This window comes from Ornithorhynchus anatinus, chromosome 5 (genome assembly GCF_004115215.2).
Source record: "Ornithorhynchus anatinus isolate Pmale09 chromosome 5, mOrnAna1.pri.v4, whole genome shotgun sequence".
Lineage (NCBI taxonomy): Eukaryota > Metazoa > Chordata > Mammalia > Monotremata > Ornithorhynchidae > Ornithorhynchus > Ornithorhynchus anatinus.
Genome location: NC_041732.1, coordinates 2,521,420 through 2,538,636, shown reverse-complemented (window position 1 = coordinate 2,538,636; position 17,217 = coordinate 2,521,420).

Sequence of the window (17,217 nt, the reverse complement as noted above, 5' to 3'; positions counted from 1 at the left end):
CAGGAGACCGAAGCGCTTCTGGTCAGGGTGTGGGAGAGCCCTGGCCCCGGGCAGCGGGGTTAGGCTCCCGCAGCGGTATTTCTTGTGCGGAGGGGAGGGCGACGCTCCTCGCCCGCCTCACCGTCGGACCCCCGGCCCACGACGTCCTACCTCTGGCCTGGAACGCCCTCCCTCCTCCAATTTGACAGACACTGACTGTCCCCGCTTTCAAAGCCTTACCGACGGCCCGTCTCCTCCGCGAGGCCTTCCCAGACTAAGCCCCGCTTTTCCTCCTCTCCCACTCCCCTCTTGGTCACCCTGACTCGCTCCCTCTGCTCTTCCCCCCTCCCAGCCCCACAGCACTTACGGCCACACCGGTCATTTTCTTTACGTGTAGCGATGTCTGTCTCTCCCCCTCTGCCCCCGACGGTAAGCTTGTTGTGGGCGGGGAATGTCACTGTTTATTGTTGTATTATACTTTCCCAAGCGCTTAATACGGTGCTCCGCTCACAGTAAGTGCTCAATAATCACGATTGCATGAATTAGGAAGGAATGCGGGGGTGTCCCTCACTGAAAATCTCCAGTGGTTGCCTGTCAACCTTCCTATCGAGCAAAAACTCCTCACTCTTGGCTTCCAAGCCGTCCAGCCCCCCGCCCCCTCCTACCTCACCTCCCTTCTCCCCTCCTCCAGCCCGGCCCGCACACTCCGCTCCTCTGGTGCCGCTCGCCTCCTCACTGGGCCTCGTCCTCGCCCGTCCCGCCGTCGACCCCCGGCCCACGTCCTACCTCCGGCCTGGAACGCCCTCCCCCCTCAGATCCGCCAAACAATCACGCTTCCCCCCTTCAAAGCCCTACCGAAGGCTCCCCTCCTCCAAGAGGCCTTCCCAGACTAAGCCCCCCCTTCCCTCAGCTCCCCCTCTCCATTGCCCCGACTATTGCCCCGACTCGCTCCCTTTGCTCTGACTCCCCTCCCCCGCCTACGACACTTGCGTATATACTTACATATCTCTAATTCTTTTTATTTCTATTCGTGATGGGTATATATCTATAATTCTATTTATTTATATCGATGCTACCGATGCCTGTTTAACTTGTTTTGCTGTCTGTCTCCCCCCTTCTAGATTGTGAGCCCGACATGGGCAGGGATTGTCCCTTTCTAATGCTGAATTGTACTTCCCAAGCGCTTAGTACAGTGCTCGGCACACCGTAAGCGATCAGTAAATACGCGTGGCTCAGTGGAAAGAGCCTGGGCTTCGGAGTCAGGGGTCATGGGTTCGACTCCCGGCCTAGCCACTTGTCAGCTGTGTGACGGTGGGCGAGTCACTTCACTTCTCTGGGCCTCAGTTACCTCATCTGGAAAACGGGGATTAACTGTGAGCCTCACGTGGGACAAGCTGCTTACCCTGTATCTACCCCGGCGCTTAGAACAGTGCTCTGCACCAAGTAAGCGCTTAACAAATACCAACATTATTACCAGCAAATCCGGTTGGACACAGTCCCCGTCCCACACGGGGCTCCCGGTCTCAATCCCCCATTTTCCAGACGAGGTCCCTGCGGCCCAGAGAAGTGAAGTGAGCCGCCCAGGGTCACGCAGCGGACAAGTGGCGGAGCCGGAACCCGTGACCTTCTGACTCCCGAGCCCGTGCTCTCTCCACTACGCCACGCTGCCAGGTTGGAGTTTGGAGACAAGAAAAATGGGAGTGAGGTGAGAGCCCCCCGGATGAGGGAGACCCCGGTCGATCTGATGCGTCTAGGCCCGCGCTTAACCAATGGGAAATGCTTAATAAATACCACAATCACTAGTAGTCGTAGTGATAACGAGAGGGTGAGCTAGAATCAAGTTCTCGTGAGGGAATGTAACCCGAGGAGACCGTGGGCTTGCGGTAAAGAGGAGACTTTTCAGAAAAGCTCGGCAGTGAGTCACGAAGCAGAGGGGCTTCTGAGAAAAAAGCCTTTCGTCCCCTTGAGAGAAAAGCAGCGTGGCCTCACGCCTCGAACCCGGGCCCCGGGAGGCAGAAGGACCTGGGTCCGAATCCCGGTTCCGCCACGTGTCGGCCGAGTGACCTTGGACAAGTCACTTCGCTTCCCTAGAGAAGCAGCGTGCTCAGTGGAAAGAGCGCGGGCTGGAGATTCCGAGGTCACGGGTTCAAATCCCGGCTCTTCCGCTCGTCAGCCGTGTGACTCCGGGCAAGTCACTTCACTTCTCTATGCCTCGGTGACCTCATCTGTAAAATGGGGATTAAGACTGTGAGCCCCCCCATGGGACAACCTGATCTCCTTGTATCCTCCCCAGCGCTTAGAACGGTGCTCTGCACATAGTGAGCGCTTAACAGATGCCATTATTAGTAGAGAGGCAGCGTGGCTCAACGGAAAGGGTCCGGGCTTGGGAGTCAGAGTTCATGGGTTCGAATCCCGACTCTGCCACTTGTCAGCTGTGTGACTGTGGGAGAGTCACTTAACTTCTCGCTGCCTCAGTTCCCTCATCTATAAAATGGGGATTAACCGTGAGTCTCACGTGGGACGACCTGATGACCCTGGATCTCCCCCAGCGCTTAGAACAGTGCTCTGCACAGAGTAAGCGCTTAACAGATACCAACATTATTATTATTGTTCTCTGGGCCTCGGTTCCCTCATCTGTAAAATGGGGATTGAGACCGCGAACCCCAGGTAGGCCAGGGATCGGGTCCAACCTGTTTACCTCGTATCTACCCTAGCGTTTAGAACAGTGCTTGGCACTAGACTGTAAGCTCGTCGTGGGCAGGAACGTGTCTGTTTTCTTGTACTCTCCCAAGCGTTTAATGCAAGGCTCTGCGCGTAGTAAGAGCTCAATAACCGCAACTGATTGTCACAGGAGGCGCTTAACAAATACCAATAAAAAAAGTCTCAACACCTGTTCTCCTTCCTACTTAGATTGTGAGCCTCCTGTGCGACAGGGACTGTATTCTAACTTAATAAACTTCTAACCGTAACCCAGTGCTTGATTTCATTCATTCCGTCGTATTTAGCGAGCGCTTACTGTGTGCAGGACACTGCCCTAAACGCTTGGGAGAGTACGGGACAACAATAAACGGGCGGATTCTTTCCTGTCAAAACTAAGCCGACCACCAATCGATCTTATCTACTGAGCGCTTACTGTGTGCAGAGCACTGGACTAAGCGCTTGGGAAGCAGCGTGGCTCAGTGGAACGAGGCCCGGCTTGGGAGTCAGAGGTCATGGGTTCGAATCCCGGCTCTGCCACTTGTCAGCTGTGTGACTGTGGGCGAGTCGCTTCACTTCTCTGTGCCTCAGTTCCCTCATCTGGAAAATGGGGATGAAGACTGTGAGCCTCACGTGGGACGACCCGATGACCCTGGATCTCCCCCAGCGCTCAGAACAGTGCTCTGCACGTAGTAAGCGCTTAACAAATACCAACATCATTATTATTATTACTGGAAGAGTGTCCAATAGAACCGTGTTGGCGAGGCATGTTCGATTAGACTGTACGCCCGTCGATTACACTGTGAGCCCGTCAAAGGGCAGGGACTGTCTCTATCTGTTGCTGATTTGTCCATTCCAAGCGCTTAGTACAGTGCCCTGCACACAGTAAGCGCTCAATAAACACGACTGAATGAATGTGCCTGCCTACCACGAGCTTACGGACCAGAAGGGGAGACAGACGTTAATAGAAATAAATCAATCACGGATAGGCACGTAAGTGCTGTGGGGCTGAAGGAGGGGTGACCCCAAGGTACAAATCCACGTTCGAGGACGGTGCGGAAGGGAGTGGGGAGAAGAGGAAAGGAGGACGTAGGCAGGGAAAGCCTCTTGGAGGAGGTGGGCCTTCAGCGAGGCTTTCAAACCGGGCAGAGTCACTGTCGGATTTGGAGGGAGGGAGTTCCAGGCCAGAGGCAGGAGGTCGGCGCCGAGATGGACGGGATGGAGGCCCAGTGAGCAGGTTGGCATTAGAGGAGCGAAGCGTTGGGGCCGAGCTGGAGTAGGAGAGTAGCGAGGTGAGGAAGGAGGGGCCGAGGGGATTGACCGTTCTACAGACGATGGCGAGGAGTTTCTGGTGGACGTGGAGGTGGGCGGGCAGCCACCGGAGGGTCTTGAAGACTGGGGAAACGTGGACCGAACATTTTTGTAGAAAGACGATCCTGCAGGGCCAAGTGGGAGCGGAGTGGGGAGAGACAGGAGGCCGGGAGGTCAGCGAGGCGGCTGATACGATAACGGAGGTGGGAGAGGACACGCGCTTGGATTGATGCGGCAGCTGGATTCTACGCGGGGTTTCTGTGGCTCCGTACTTGAGGAGAGAGCTTGATCCTGAGCCAAAAGGACTTTCTGAGTTGGGGAAGCTCTGCCACGTCTACTGTGAGACTTTGGGCAAGTCAATTAACTTCCCCTTCCTCAACTGCCTCATCTATAAAATGGGGATTAAGACCGTGAGTCCCCATGTGGGACATGGACTGTGTCCGACTTGTAATAATAATAATAATAATGTTGTTATTCTTTAAGGCTTACTATGTGCAAAGCACTGCTCTAAGGGCTGGGGGGGGATACAAGGTTTTCGGGTTGTCCCACGTGGGTTCCCAGTCTTCATCCCCATTTTCCAGATGAGGTCACTGGAAGGTTAGTGACTTGCCCAAAGTCACACAGCTGGCAAGCGGCGGAGCCGGGATTAGAACCCATGACCTCCGACTCCCAAGCCCGAGCTCTTTCCACTGAGCCACGCTGCTTCTCGATCTGCCCCAGCCTTGAGTACAGTGCCTTGCATGTAGTTTGTGTTTAACAAACAATTTTTTTTAAAAAAAAAAACAGCAGCCTATACTTAGCTTCTAGCCGCTGGGTCTGCAGCTGGATTGTATTTCTGCCTCACGGGGGCATAAAGAAGCACTCGGAGAACGTTAGAGGAAATCCTGGCCTTGTGTGAAATGCAATCCAGCATGGTCTAGGGGCAGATCCCGGGCCTAGGAGTCAGAAGGACCTGGGTTCTAATCCCGACTCCGCCACTCGTCCGCTAGGTGACCTTGGGCAAGTCACTTCCCGTCCCTGGGCCTCAGTTACCTCACCGTAAAATGGGGATTAAGACCGTGAGCCCCGTGTGCGACACGGACTGCTTAGCTCGTACGGTGCTTAGTAAGTGCTTAACAGATACCATAAAAACAAACCAAAAAAAAAAACAAAACAAACCCCAAGAACCTCACGCCTGCTTCCGCTTTCCAAACCAAGAAATTGTTGAAGTAAACAGCCACCTACTTCCGGCAGCCCCTTCCTTTCCTCTCCCCGAAACTCACGTGCTTGGAGAGAAAGACACGGACGGTTCCGCGGTTACGATCGCTTTCTAGCCGCCAAGGCCGGGACTCAAAGAAAACAGCTTTTTTCCGCCCTGCTGAGCAGGAAACTTAAGGGCTGGGAACTCCTCTAGTAAAGAGAATCTGAAAAAGCCGTATTTTTCAAGAACGCATTTACTTCCCTTAGCAAACGTCGGTCAGACGATTGTATTTACTGAGTGCTTGGGAGAGGACAACATAACAGACACATTCCCGGCCCACAGGGAGCTGACGGTCTGGAGGCCGAGACAGATATCAGTAGAAATGAATAAATGACGGAACTGGACATGAGTGCTGTGGAGCTGGGAGCGGCGGGGGAATTGAATGAAGGGAGCAAGTCAGGGTGATGCAGAAGGGAGAGGGAGAAGAGGAAAGGAAGGCGTAGTCAGGGAAGGCCTCTTGGAGGAGATGGGCCCTCCGGGCATTAGATCGACACATCCCCGCGGTGCACGTCCATCCGCGCAGAAAGAAACATCTTATTCTGTCCCCTCTGTGCTCGCCCCGGGGACCCCAGTTCATTAATTACGCTATTTGTTAAGCGTTTCCTATGAGCCAGGCGCCGTACTAAGCGCTGGGTGGGTGGATACAAGCAAATCAGGTTGGACGCGGTCCCTGTCCCACATGGGACGGGCGGTCTCGATCCCTATTTTCCAGACGAGGTAACTGAGGCCCAGAGAAGCGAAGTGACTCGCCCACGGTCACACGGCAGACAAGCGGGGGAGCTGGGATTAGAACCCATGACCCTCTGACCCCCCCCCAGGCCCGGGCTCCAGACGCTAGGCCACGCTGCTTCTGCAGCCCTGGGAGGTTTGGGCCGGGTGGGTCCCCTGGCTGGTCCGGGGCCCCGGGGGTTGGGGCGTCCTGGGTGGGGGGTCCTGGAGGATCTGGAAGGCGGGGGGGGGCGGTCCTGGGTGTGACAGACAACCGGTCCCCGACCCCCACCTCGCCCTCCTCCTTCTCCTCCTCCCCACCCTCTTCCTCCTCCTCCCTCCCCCCTTCCCCTCTTTCCTTCTTCTCCTTTTCCCCCTCCTTCCTCCCTTTCTTCCCTTCCTCCTCCTCCCTTTCCCCTCCCTCCTCCTCCCCCTCCTCCTTTTCTTCCTCTCCTTTCGCCCCCCTTTCTTCCTCCTCCTCCTGGTGGGGGGGTCCTGGGGGTGGGGGGCAGGGTCAGGGTGCTGGGGGCGTTGCCCCCCCCCCCCCCGCGGAGAGGAGGCGGGCCCCTCGCCCGGGGGACCGGCCGGTGGCCCAGGGGGCGAGCCAGCGAGCGAGGGGGGCGACCCCCGGGGCCCAGCGGGCCGGAGCGGCGCCTGCCGAGGCAGCCAATGGCGGGGGGTAAACAAAGCCCGGGACCCCGCCCCCGGCCCGCCCCCCACCCACCCATCCATCAATCACCCCGGGCCCCGCCTAGGAGCCCAACCCCACCCACCTCCAGAGGGAGGCCGGTCGGCCGGCCGGCCGGCAGAAGGCTGCGGGAGGCAGCCGGGAAGTAGTTGGAAGCTGGAGGAGGCAGGCAGAAGGTAGTGGAGGCTGCGGGAGGCCGGCAGAAGGTAGTTGGACTCTGGAGCAGAGGCAGGCCGAAGGTAGGAGGAGGCTGGAGGAGGCAGGATGAAGAGGAGGCAGGGCAAAGGTAAGACGAAGGCTGGAGGAGACTGGCCAAAGGTAGGAGGAAGCTGGAGGAGGCAGGACCAAGGTAGGAGGAGGCTGGAGGAGGCAGGACCGAGGTAGGACGAAGTTGGAGGAGGCAGGACCGAGGTAGGTGGAGGCTGGAGGAGGCAGGACGGAGGTAGGAGGATTCAATAGTGTTTATTCATTCGGTAGTATTTATTGAGCGCTTACTATGTGCAGGGCACTGTACGAAGCGCTTGGAATGGACAAGTCGGCAACAGATGGAGACGGTCCCTGCCCTTTGACGGGCGCACGGTCTAATCGGGGGAGACGGGCAGACGAGAACGATGGCAATGGAGCCTGGAGGAGGCAGGACGAAGGTAGGGGAAGGCTGGAGGAGGCGGGATGAAGTAGGAGGAGGCTGGAGGAGGCAGAAGGAAGGTAGGAGGAGGCTGGAGGAGGCAGGACGAAGTAGGAGGAGGCTGGAGGAGGCAGAAGGAAGGTAGGAAGAGGCCGGAGGAGGCAGGACGGAAGTAGGAGGAGGCTGGAGGAGGCAGAAGGAAGGTAGGAGGAGGCCGGAGGAGGCAGGACGGAGTTGGAGGAGGCTGGAGGAGGCAGGACGAAGTAGGAGGAGGCAGGACCAAGGTAGGAGGAAGCTGGAGGAGGCTGGAGGAAGCGGGCAAAAGGCAGTTGGAAGCCGGAGGAGGCAAGGAGAAAGTAGTCGGTGTCTGGATGAGGAAAAAAAGAGAGGAGCTATTCCAGAGGCGTCAGAAAATCGGTCCGTGGACGTAGGTGGGTGTGGGACGTCCACCTTTCCGGGACCCGCTAACCGGTGACGGGTTTCGATAGCTCTCTCCCGTGGGATCACCGGCGCGGCCTCCCGGGGCGGAGCGGCCCCGTCGGCCCTGCCCGACGCTGCAGAATACGGAAGGCCGTTCCGGTGGCGGAGGCTTCCGTTCTTATTTCACCCGAGTAATAAAGAGGTTTCGCTACTTCAGCGTCGCGCTCAGTCGGCCGCTTCTTCGGAAGAAAGTCGCACACGCCCCCCCCCCCCCCCCTTTCGGTCATTTCTGGCTCCTCGTTGTGAGTGTCGGTCCTCTAGAGAAGCAACGTGGCTCAGGGGAAAGAGCCCGGGCTTGAGAGTCAGAGGTCGTGGGTTCCAATCCCGGCTCCGCCGCTTGCCAGCTGGGTGACTCTGGGCGAGTCACTTCACTTCCCTGGGCCTCAGCGACCTCACCTGGAAAATGGGGATGAAAAGTGGGAGCCCCACGTGGGACAACCCGATCCCCCCAAGCGCTGAGAACAGAGCTTCGCACAGAGTAAGCGCTCAACAAATAGCACCATCATTAGTATCATTATCATCCAGCCAGTTTCCCTGTTTAGGTTCGGGCTCCCCGGCTTTCCCCCGGCGAGTCTGAGAGATGGAGCCAGCCTTGCCCGAGACACCCTGCGGATGCCAGACCGGGGGATATCTCCTCTCCGTTTCCTCGCCGAGAGAGGCTCTCTCGGTGAAGGGCGGTTTGAGAAATGCGAGCCGTGGGCTAAGTCCTGGAGTGGGCCCGGGACTCACCATCAGTTTTATCCCCGTCTTATTAAGTGAGAGACCGAGCGACTTGCCCGAGGTCACGCCGGTCACCCAGGTCTCCCCTGATTCCCAGGCCCCTTGATCTTTCCCCCTCCCCGCCCCAGGACTCTACGACGGGCCCCGAGACGCAACTTTCAAGAGGCTTCCGTGGTAGAGTTGAAGTCGTTTACTCCCAAGTCAGAGATGACAAGAACCTAACCGCTCGTCCTCGCCGTTTTGCGTCCCCAGATGCCCCGCGACTCGGGCGGCGTTCGTTGGGTCTCGTGCCGGGCGGTTTGGCTCTCGGCCGGTCCGCTTTCCGCCCGGAACGCCCAGCCTCAAACAACGGACGAGCGGCAGGGCCGGGATTAGAACTCAGGTCCCTCTGGCTCCCGGGCCGGGGCTCCACCCACCAGGCCACGCTCCTCCCCGGCCTCCTTCCACCCGGGCTCCTGCTGCTGACTCTCCAGCGAGGCACAGCTCCGTGGGTCATTCGGTTGCATTTACGGTGCGCAAAGCACTGTATTAAGCGCTTGGGAGCGCACGACACGACAACAGACAGACGCGTTTCCCGCCGACGATGAGCTCACAGCCCGGAGGGGGAGACGGATATTAATATACATAAATGACGGGCGATATATACGTAAGCGCTCTGGAGCCGGGAGAGGGGACGAGCGAAGGGAGCGCGTCGGGGCGTGCAGAGGGAGTGGGAGAAGAGGAAAGGAGGGCTTAGTCGGGGAAGGCTTCTTGGAGGAGGTGGGCCTTCAAAATAATAATAACGTTGGTATTTGTTAAGCGCTTACTACGTGCAAGGCACTGTTCTGAGCGCTGGGGTAGACACAGGGGAATCAGGTTGTCCCACGTGGGGCTCCCGGTCTTCATCCCCATTTTCCAGATGAGGTCACTGAGGCCCAGAGAAGTGAAGTGACTCGCCCACAGTCACACAGCTGACGAGTGGCCGAGCCGGGATTCGAACCCGTGACCTCCGACTCCAAAGCCCGGGCCCTTTCCCCTGAGCCGCGCTGCTTCTCTAAAGGCTTTGACGTGAAGAAGCGAATCAGGTTGGACCCAGTCCCTCTCCCACGTGGGGCTCACAGCCCCCGGTTCGGTACCGCTGCGCTAAGCAGCGTGGCCTGGTGAAAAGAGCCCCGGCCTAGGAGTCGGAGGGCCTGGGTTTTAATCCCAGCTCCGCTGCTTGGCTCAGTGGAAAGAGCCCGGGCTTGGGAGTCAGAGGTCACGGGTTCAAATCCCCGCTCTGCCACTCGTCAGCTGGGTGACTGTGGGCGAGTCACTTCGCTTCTCTGGGCCTCAGTTCCCTCATCTGTCAAACGGGGATGAAGACCGGGAGCCTCACGTGGGACGCCCCGACGCCCCTGGATCTCCCCCGGCGCTTAGAACGGTGCTCGGCCCATAGTAAGCGCTTAACAAATACCGACATTATTTATCATTATCATGCGGGATCTGATGATTTTATATCTGTCCCAGCCCTTAGTGCCGTGCTCGGCCAATAATAAGCGCTTGACAGAATCCACCGTGATTGTTATTATTTTAAAGGATTATTATCGCCGTCGTTATCATTTTTAAATAGAAGCGGCCCCGGAAAAAGCTGCGGCATTTTAGGACGAGTTTTCCTCCTCGTGACGAACAGTCCACTTTTTCCCCCATTCAGAGCGTATCTCGCTACAAAATGATACCCCAATCCAATGAATAACACATTTGGGGTTCATAGACACCTCTTTATAAAAATAACTTTAATACTCTAAGAATCAGAGTCTGTTTCCTTACAGATCTGGGGGTCTAAAGAACTAGATTAACCGATAGGTTCCAATCATTCATTCATTCAATAGTATTTATTGAGCGCTTACTATGTGCAGAGCGCTGTACTAAGCGCTTCTACCTCGACACCCAGCGCGCGCTTAACCAACACCATTCGAAAAAAGGCAAAATTCTAGTTCCAGCTCTGCCCGGCCGCTGCATAACCTGGAATCGAAAATACTACTAATAATAATGTTGGTATTTGTAAAGCGCTTACTCTGTGCAGAGCACCGTTCTAAGCGCTGGGGGAGATACAGGGTCATCAGATGGTCCCACGTGAGGCTCCCAGTCTTCATCCCCATTTGACAGATGAGGCAACTGAGGCCCAGAGAAGTGACTCGCCCACAGTCGCCCAGCTGACGGGTGGCAGAGCGGGGATTCGAACCCACGACCCCTGACTCCCAAGGCCGGGCCCTTTCCACTGAGCCGCGCTGCTTCTCGAAAACCCAGCGTTCAGCAAGGGAATCAGGTTGGGTACGGTCCCCGGCCCACGTAGGCCTCACAATCCCCACGTTTTTCCCGATGAGGGAACCGAGGCCCAGTCGAGGAGGAAACCGAGGCCCAGTCGAGGAGGAAACCGAGGCAAAGACGGGGTTTGCGGGGGAGTGAACCCCTCAGGCTGGCCCTCGTTTCATTTTCCCCTCCTTGTTTTGCCAGAAGGGGTGTCGGGAACGGCTGGCGTATTTATTTATTTTTTTTTAACGGTATCCGTTAAACGCTTACACTGCGCCAAGCACCGCCATACAAGCTGATCGGGTTGGACACAGTCCCCGGCCCAGAGGGGCCTCACCGTCTTCATCTCCATTTTACGGATGAGGGGACTGAGGCCCCGAGAAGTGAAGTGACTTGTCCAAGGACTCTCCCAGGTGCTTAGTACAGCGCTTGTAAGCGCTCGATAAACACCGCTGCCCGCATATAGACGGTATAAGCTCATTCCGGACAGGGAACGCGTTTGCTCGTCGTCGCGTCGTCCCCTCCCAAGCGCTCAGCCCAGTGTTCTGCACCCGCTAAGCGCTCAGTAAACACCGCGGCACCAACGAAGCCGACTGGATCCCGTTGCCCGCAAGGACCGTCTCTGTCGTTCTAGCGTCCTCTGCCAAGCGCTCAGCCTAGCGCCCTGCACACAGTGATAATAATCATTAATGATAATGATGGCATTTGTTAAGCGCTTACTATGCGCAAAGCACCGTTCTAAGCGCTGGGGAGGATACAAGGTGATCGGGTTGTCCCACGTGGGCTCACAGTCTTAATGCCCGTTTTACAGATGAGGTCACCCGAGGCCCAGAGAAGTGAAGCGGCTTGCCCCAAATCACACGGCTGACGAGCGGCTCAACGGGGACTCGAACCCACGACCTCTGACTCCCAAGCCCGGGCTCTTTCCTCTGAGCCACGCTGTAAGCGCTCGATAAGTACGGCCGCACGAAAGAAGCCGACGGGAGCCCGTTGCGGGCCGCAGCACGGTCCTCCCCCAAGCGCTCTGCCCCACGACCCCCTCCGTCATCGTCTCCGTGCGAGGGTCCTCCAGCCCCCATTCATTCATTCGATCGCATTTATTGAGCGCTCACTGTGTGCAGAGCACTGTGCTGAGCTCTTGGGAAAGTACAGTTCATTCATCTATTCATTCGTTCCATCGCTGGGATCGAGCGCTTACTGGGTGCAGAGCACCGTCCTGAGCGTTTGGGAGGTAGTCAATCATTCGATCCTATTTATTGAGCGCTTACTGGGTGCGGAGCACTGAACGAAGCGCTTGGAAATTACCCTTCGTTCATTCGGTCCTATTTATTGAGCGCTTCCTGGGTGCAGGGCGCTGTACCAAGCGCTCGGAAAGTGCACCCGGGCAACGGATGGAGACCGCCCCGGCCCAACGCCGGGCTCCCAGTTTAGACGGTGTCGCGCCGAGCGCTTCACTTTTGTTCATTCGATCGTATTTATTGAGCGCTTACTCGGTGCAGAGCACTGTACTAAGCGCTTGGAACGGACAGTTCGGCAACAGGTAGAGACAATCCCTGCCCGTCGACGGGCTCACGGTCTAAACGGACTGTGCTTCACTTCACTGAGCCCCCCACCCCATTTTTACTCTGCCCCCCATCTCCCCCAACTCCCCCTCCCCACCCCACTTCTGTGTGTGTTTGTTTATATATATATATATACATACATACATAATTGTCATTCTATTTATTTTGTTCATGATGTGTCTCTATAATTCTATATATCTATTTTGATGCTATTAATAATAGTAATAATAACGTGGGTATTTGTTAAGCGCTTACTCTGTGCAGAGCACCGTTCTAAGAGCTGGGGGAGATCCGGGGTCATCAGGTTGTCCCACGTGGGGCTCACGGTCTTCACCCCCCACTTTACAGATGAGGCAACTGAGGCACACAGAGAAGTGAAGTGACCCGCCCCAAGTCACCCAGCTGACAAGGAGCCGAGTCGGCATTCGAACCCACGACCTCTGCCTCCCAAGCCCGGGCTCTTTCCACGGAGCCGCGCTGCTTCTCTAATGTTGGTATTTGTCAAGCGCCTACTATGCGCAGGGCACTGTCCTGAGCGCTGGGGGCGATAGGAGGTCATCAGGTCGTCCCACGGGAGGCTTACAGTCATCATTCCCATTTCGCAGATGAGGGAACTGAGGCACAGAGAAGTGAAGTGACTTGCCCAGAGTCACACAGCTGTGACAAGCGGCAGCGTCGGGTTTCGAACCCAGGTCCTCTGACTCCCAAGCCCGGGAGGCCTACTGAGGCCTGTCTACTTGTTTCGTTGTCTGTCTCCCCCCCTACCCTTTCTAGCCTGCGAGCCCCTTGTGGGCAGGGACTGTCTCTATCCGTTGCTGAATTCTACCTCCGAAACGCTTAGCGTAGTGCTCCGCACACAGTAAGCGCTCCATCAAGTCGAGTAAATGAATGAATGAACGGTCCTCCCCCAGGCGCTCAGTCCGGTGCTCTGCACACAGTAAACGCTCCATGGATACGAGTGAATGAATGAACTGTTCTCGCCTAAGCGCTCAGTCCGGTGCCCTGCACCCAGTAAACGCTCCATCGGTACGAATGAGTGAATTGTCCTCGCCTAGGCGCTTAGTCCAGTGCCGTGCACACAGTAAGCGCTCCATCAGTTGGAGTGAATGAACTGTCCTCCCCCGAGCGCTCAGTCCAGTGCTCTGCACCCAGTAAACGCTCCATCAATACGAGTGAATGAATGAATGGTACTTCCCAAGCGCTTAGTCCAGTGCTCTGCACCCAGTAAGCGCTCCAACAATACGAGTGAATGAATGAATCGTCCTCCCCAAGCGTTCAGTCCAGTGCTCTGCACACAGTAAGCCCTCAATCGATACGATCGAATGAATGAACTGTACTTCCCAAGCGCTTAGTCCAGTGCTCTGCACACAGTAAGCGCTCCATAAAGACAAGTGAATGAATGAATGAATGACGTGTCCTCCCCCAAGCGCTTAGTCCAGGGCTCCGCACCCAGGAAGCGCTCCATCCAGATGGCTGAATGAATGAGTGAATGAATGAATTGTACTTCCTAAGCGCTCAGTCCGGCGCCCTGCACACAGTAAACGCTCGATCAATGCGGGACAATGAATGAATGAATGAATGAATGAATGAATGAATGGTCCTCCCCCAAACGCTTAGTTCAGTGCTCCGCACACCGTAGGCCCTCCGTCAGTACGAGCGAATGAACGAACTGTGCCTCCCCAGCGCTTAGGCCAGTGCTCTGCACACAGGAAGCGCTCCATCATGACTACTGAATGAATGAACTGGCCATTCCCAGCGCTTAGTCCAGCGCTCTGCACATAGGAAGCCTTCCATCAAGATGAGTGAATGAATGAACGAATGAATGAATGAATGAACTGTCCATTCCCAGCGCCTAGTCCAGCGCTCTGCACCCACGGAGCGCGCCATCAAGACGATCGAATGAATGAATGAAGGAATGAATGAAGTGTCCTCCCCAAGCGCTTAGTCCAGTGTCCCGCAACCCTGCAGCAAGCCCTCCATCGAGACGACCGAACGAACGACTGCCGATGAATGAATGAATGAATGAATTGCGCCTCTCCGGCGCTCAGTCCAGTGTCCTGCACCCAGTAAGAGCTCCGTCGAGTGAATGAACGAACGAATTGTGCCCCCCCAGCGCTCAGGCCAGTGCTCCGCACCCGGTTTGGGAAGCAGCGTGGCTCGGTGGCAAGGGCCCGGCCCTGGGAGTCAGGGGTCACGGGTTCGGATCCCGGCTCGGTCACTCAGCCGGGTGACCGGGGGCGAGTCACTTCACTTCTCCGGGCCTCGGTTCCCTCCTCTGGAAAATGGGGATGGAGACCGCGAGCCTCACGCGGGACGACCCGATTCCCCCGTATCTCCCCCAGCGCTCAGAACGGCGCCCCGCACATAGCAGGCGCTTAACAGACACCAACACGATCGGCAGTCGTAGCGAGCGCTCCATCCAGACGATCGACGGACGGAGGGAGGCGGGAGGAGCTCGGCGCCTCCCCCGCCCCAAGCGGGAGGGGGCCGGCCCGTCTCCGGTCGACCGACCGACCGACCGACCGACCGACCGACCGACCGGGGGATCGACGGGCGGCCGGCGGCCGGGGGCGGGGGGGACCGGCCCGTTCCCGGTCGATCGATCGACGGATCGACGGCCGGGGGGGGCGGATCGACGGCCGGAGGGGGCCGGCCCGTCTCCGACCGGTCGATCGGCGGAGGGATCGACGGGCGGACGGCGGCGGGGCCCGTTCCCGACGGGTCGGCGGCCGGGGGGCCCGACGGCCGGACGTCGGCTCGGGGGACCGGCCCGTTCCCGATCGATCGGCGGATCGACGGCCGGGGGGCTCGACGGACGGGGCCGGCCCGTTTCCGATCCTTCGAGCGATCGACGGCCGGGGGGCTCGACGGCCGGGGGCCGGCCCGTTTCCGATCGATCGACGGGCCGGAGGGATCGACGGGCGGCCGGCGGCCGGGGGGACCGGCCCGTTCCCCGTCCGTCGATCGACGGATCGACGGCCGGGGGGGATCGACGGACGGCCGGGGCCGGCCCGTTTCCGATCCTTCGAGCGATCGACGGCCGGGGGGCCCGAAGGCCGGACGTCGGCTACGGGGGACCGGCCCGTTCCCGATCGATCGACGGATCGACGGCCGGCCCGTTTCCCATCGCTCGATCGATCGATCGACGGCCGGGGGGCTCGACGGCCGGACGGACGTGGGCTCGGGGGACCGGCCCGTTCCCCGTCGATCGATCGACGGCCGGAGGGATGGACGGATGGACGGTGGGCGGGGGGGGGGGGGGGGGACCGGCCCGCCGCCGATCGATGGGCGGATCGACGGATCGAGGATTGGCGGCGGGGGGTGGGGGGTGGGGGGGCGGTGATTCGTTTCGGCGACGTCGAGCTTGGGCAGGAGGCGGGGGCGCGTTAGGCCTCGGCGGGGGCGCAGGCGCGCTCGGGCGGGGGGGGAGGGGGAGGGGAAGAGCGCACCTCCTCCAGGAGGCCCTCCGGGCCCGGCCTCCTCTGCCTCCAGCCCGCCTCGTCCCCGGCGGCTCCTCCGGCTGCCGAGGAGCCCCCTCCCCTTCCAGGGGCGCGGAGAGAGAGGGAGGGAGGGAGGGAGGGAGGGACGGAGGGAGGAAGGCGGGCCCTCCCTCCCTCCCTCCCTCCGCCGGGCCCGGCGCCTCTGCGCAGCGCTTAGCACAGTGCGCGGCGCCCGGGGCGGGTCAGGCAGTGAGGCGGGCGGCCCCGGGGTCCTGGCCCCGCCCCCCCCGGCCCGCCCCTCCCTCCCTCCCTCCTCCCCCCCCCCCCGTCCCTCCCTCCCTCCCTCCCTCCCTCCGGAGCCCGTGCGGGGAGGTGCGGGAGACCCCGCGCCGGCCGCTGCTCCAACAGCACGGTGAGTTGCTCACAATGTAGCGATTTCTCTTTAAATCTCCTAAGCGCCCCTACCTGCCCGCCCGTCCTCCCGCCCTCCCTCCCGCGCCGCCCCGGGGGGGGCCGCGGGGGGACCCCCCCCGACCCCCCCCCCGACCCCCCGATCCGCCCCCGCCGGGGGACGGGGCCCACCCGCCTTCCCCCCTCCCCCGCCCCGGGAGGATGCCTCCTCCGCCCCCCCCCCTCCCCGGCCCAAAGGAGGGGGCGGGTCGGGGGGGGGGGGCCCGGGGGGAGCCCCCCGAGATCAAAGCGCAGGATGTGCGGAGGAGCCGGGGGTCGTGCGGGATTTCGGAGGTGAATGCATCGGGGGGAGGGGGGCGACGCGGGCCGGACGGGGGTCGGGGAGGCCCCGGCGGTCTCTGCCCCCACCCCCCCCGCCCCCCACCTCCCGGCCCGGGACCGGCCGGGCTCGGTCGACCGGGGGGGCGGCGGGGGGGAGGGGGACCCCCCCCCCTTTCCGGATAAGGAGGGGCCCGGCTGGGCGGCCGGGGGGGCGGTTCGCGGAAAGGGGAGCCCCCCCCCCCCCGTTGAGGACCGGCCGGGCGGGTCGACCGGGGGTGCGGTGGGGGGATGGGGGGACCCCCCCCCCCCACTAAACGAGGACGGGCCCGGCCTGGCGACCGGGGGGGCGGTTTGGGGAAGGGGGACCCCCCCCCCAGTGAGGACGGGCCCGCTTGGCGACCGGGGGGGCGGCTTGGGGAGAGGGGACCCCCGGGGAGGACGGGCCCGCTTGGCGCCCCGGGGGTTTGGTTGGGGGATGGGGGACCCCTCTCCCGAACGAGGACGGGCCCGGCTCGTCGACCGAGGGGGCGGTTTGGGGAGAGGGGACCCCCGGGGAGGACGGGCCCGCTTGGCGACCGGGGGGGACGACGGTTTGGAGAACGGCGCCCCCCTCTCTCGGATGGGGACCGGCCCGGCCTCTCGACCGGGGGTGCGCTTTGGGGAAGGGGGACCCCCCCCCCCCCCCGAACGAGGCCGGGCCCGGCCGGTCGACCGGGGGTACGGTTCGGAGAACGGCGGCCCCCCGTCCCGGACGAGGACCGGCC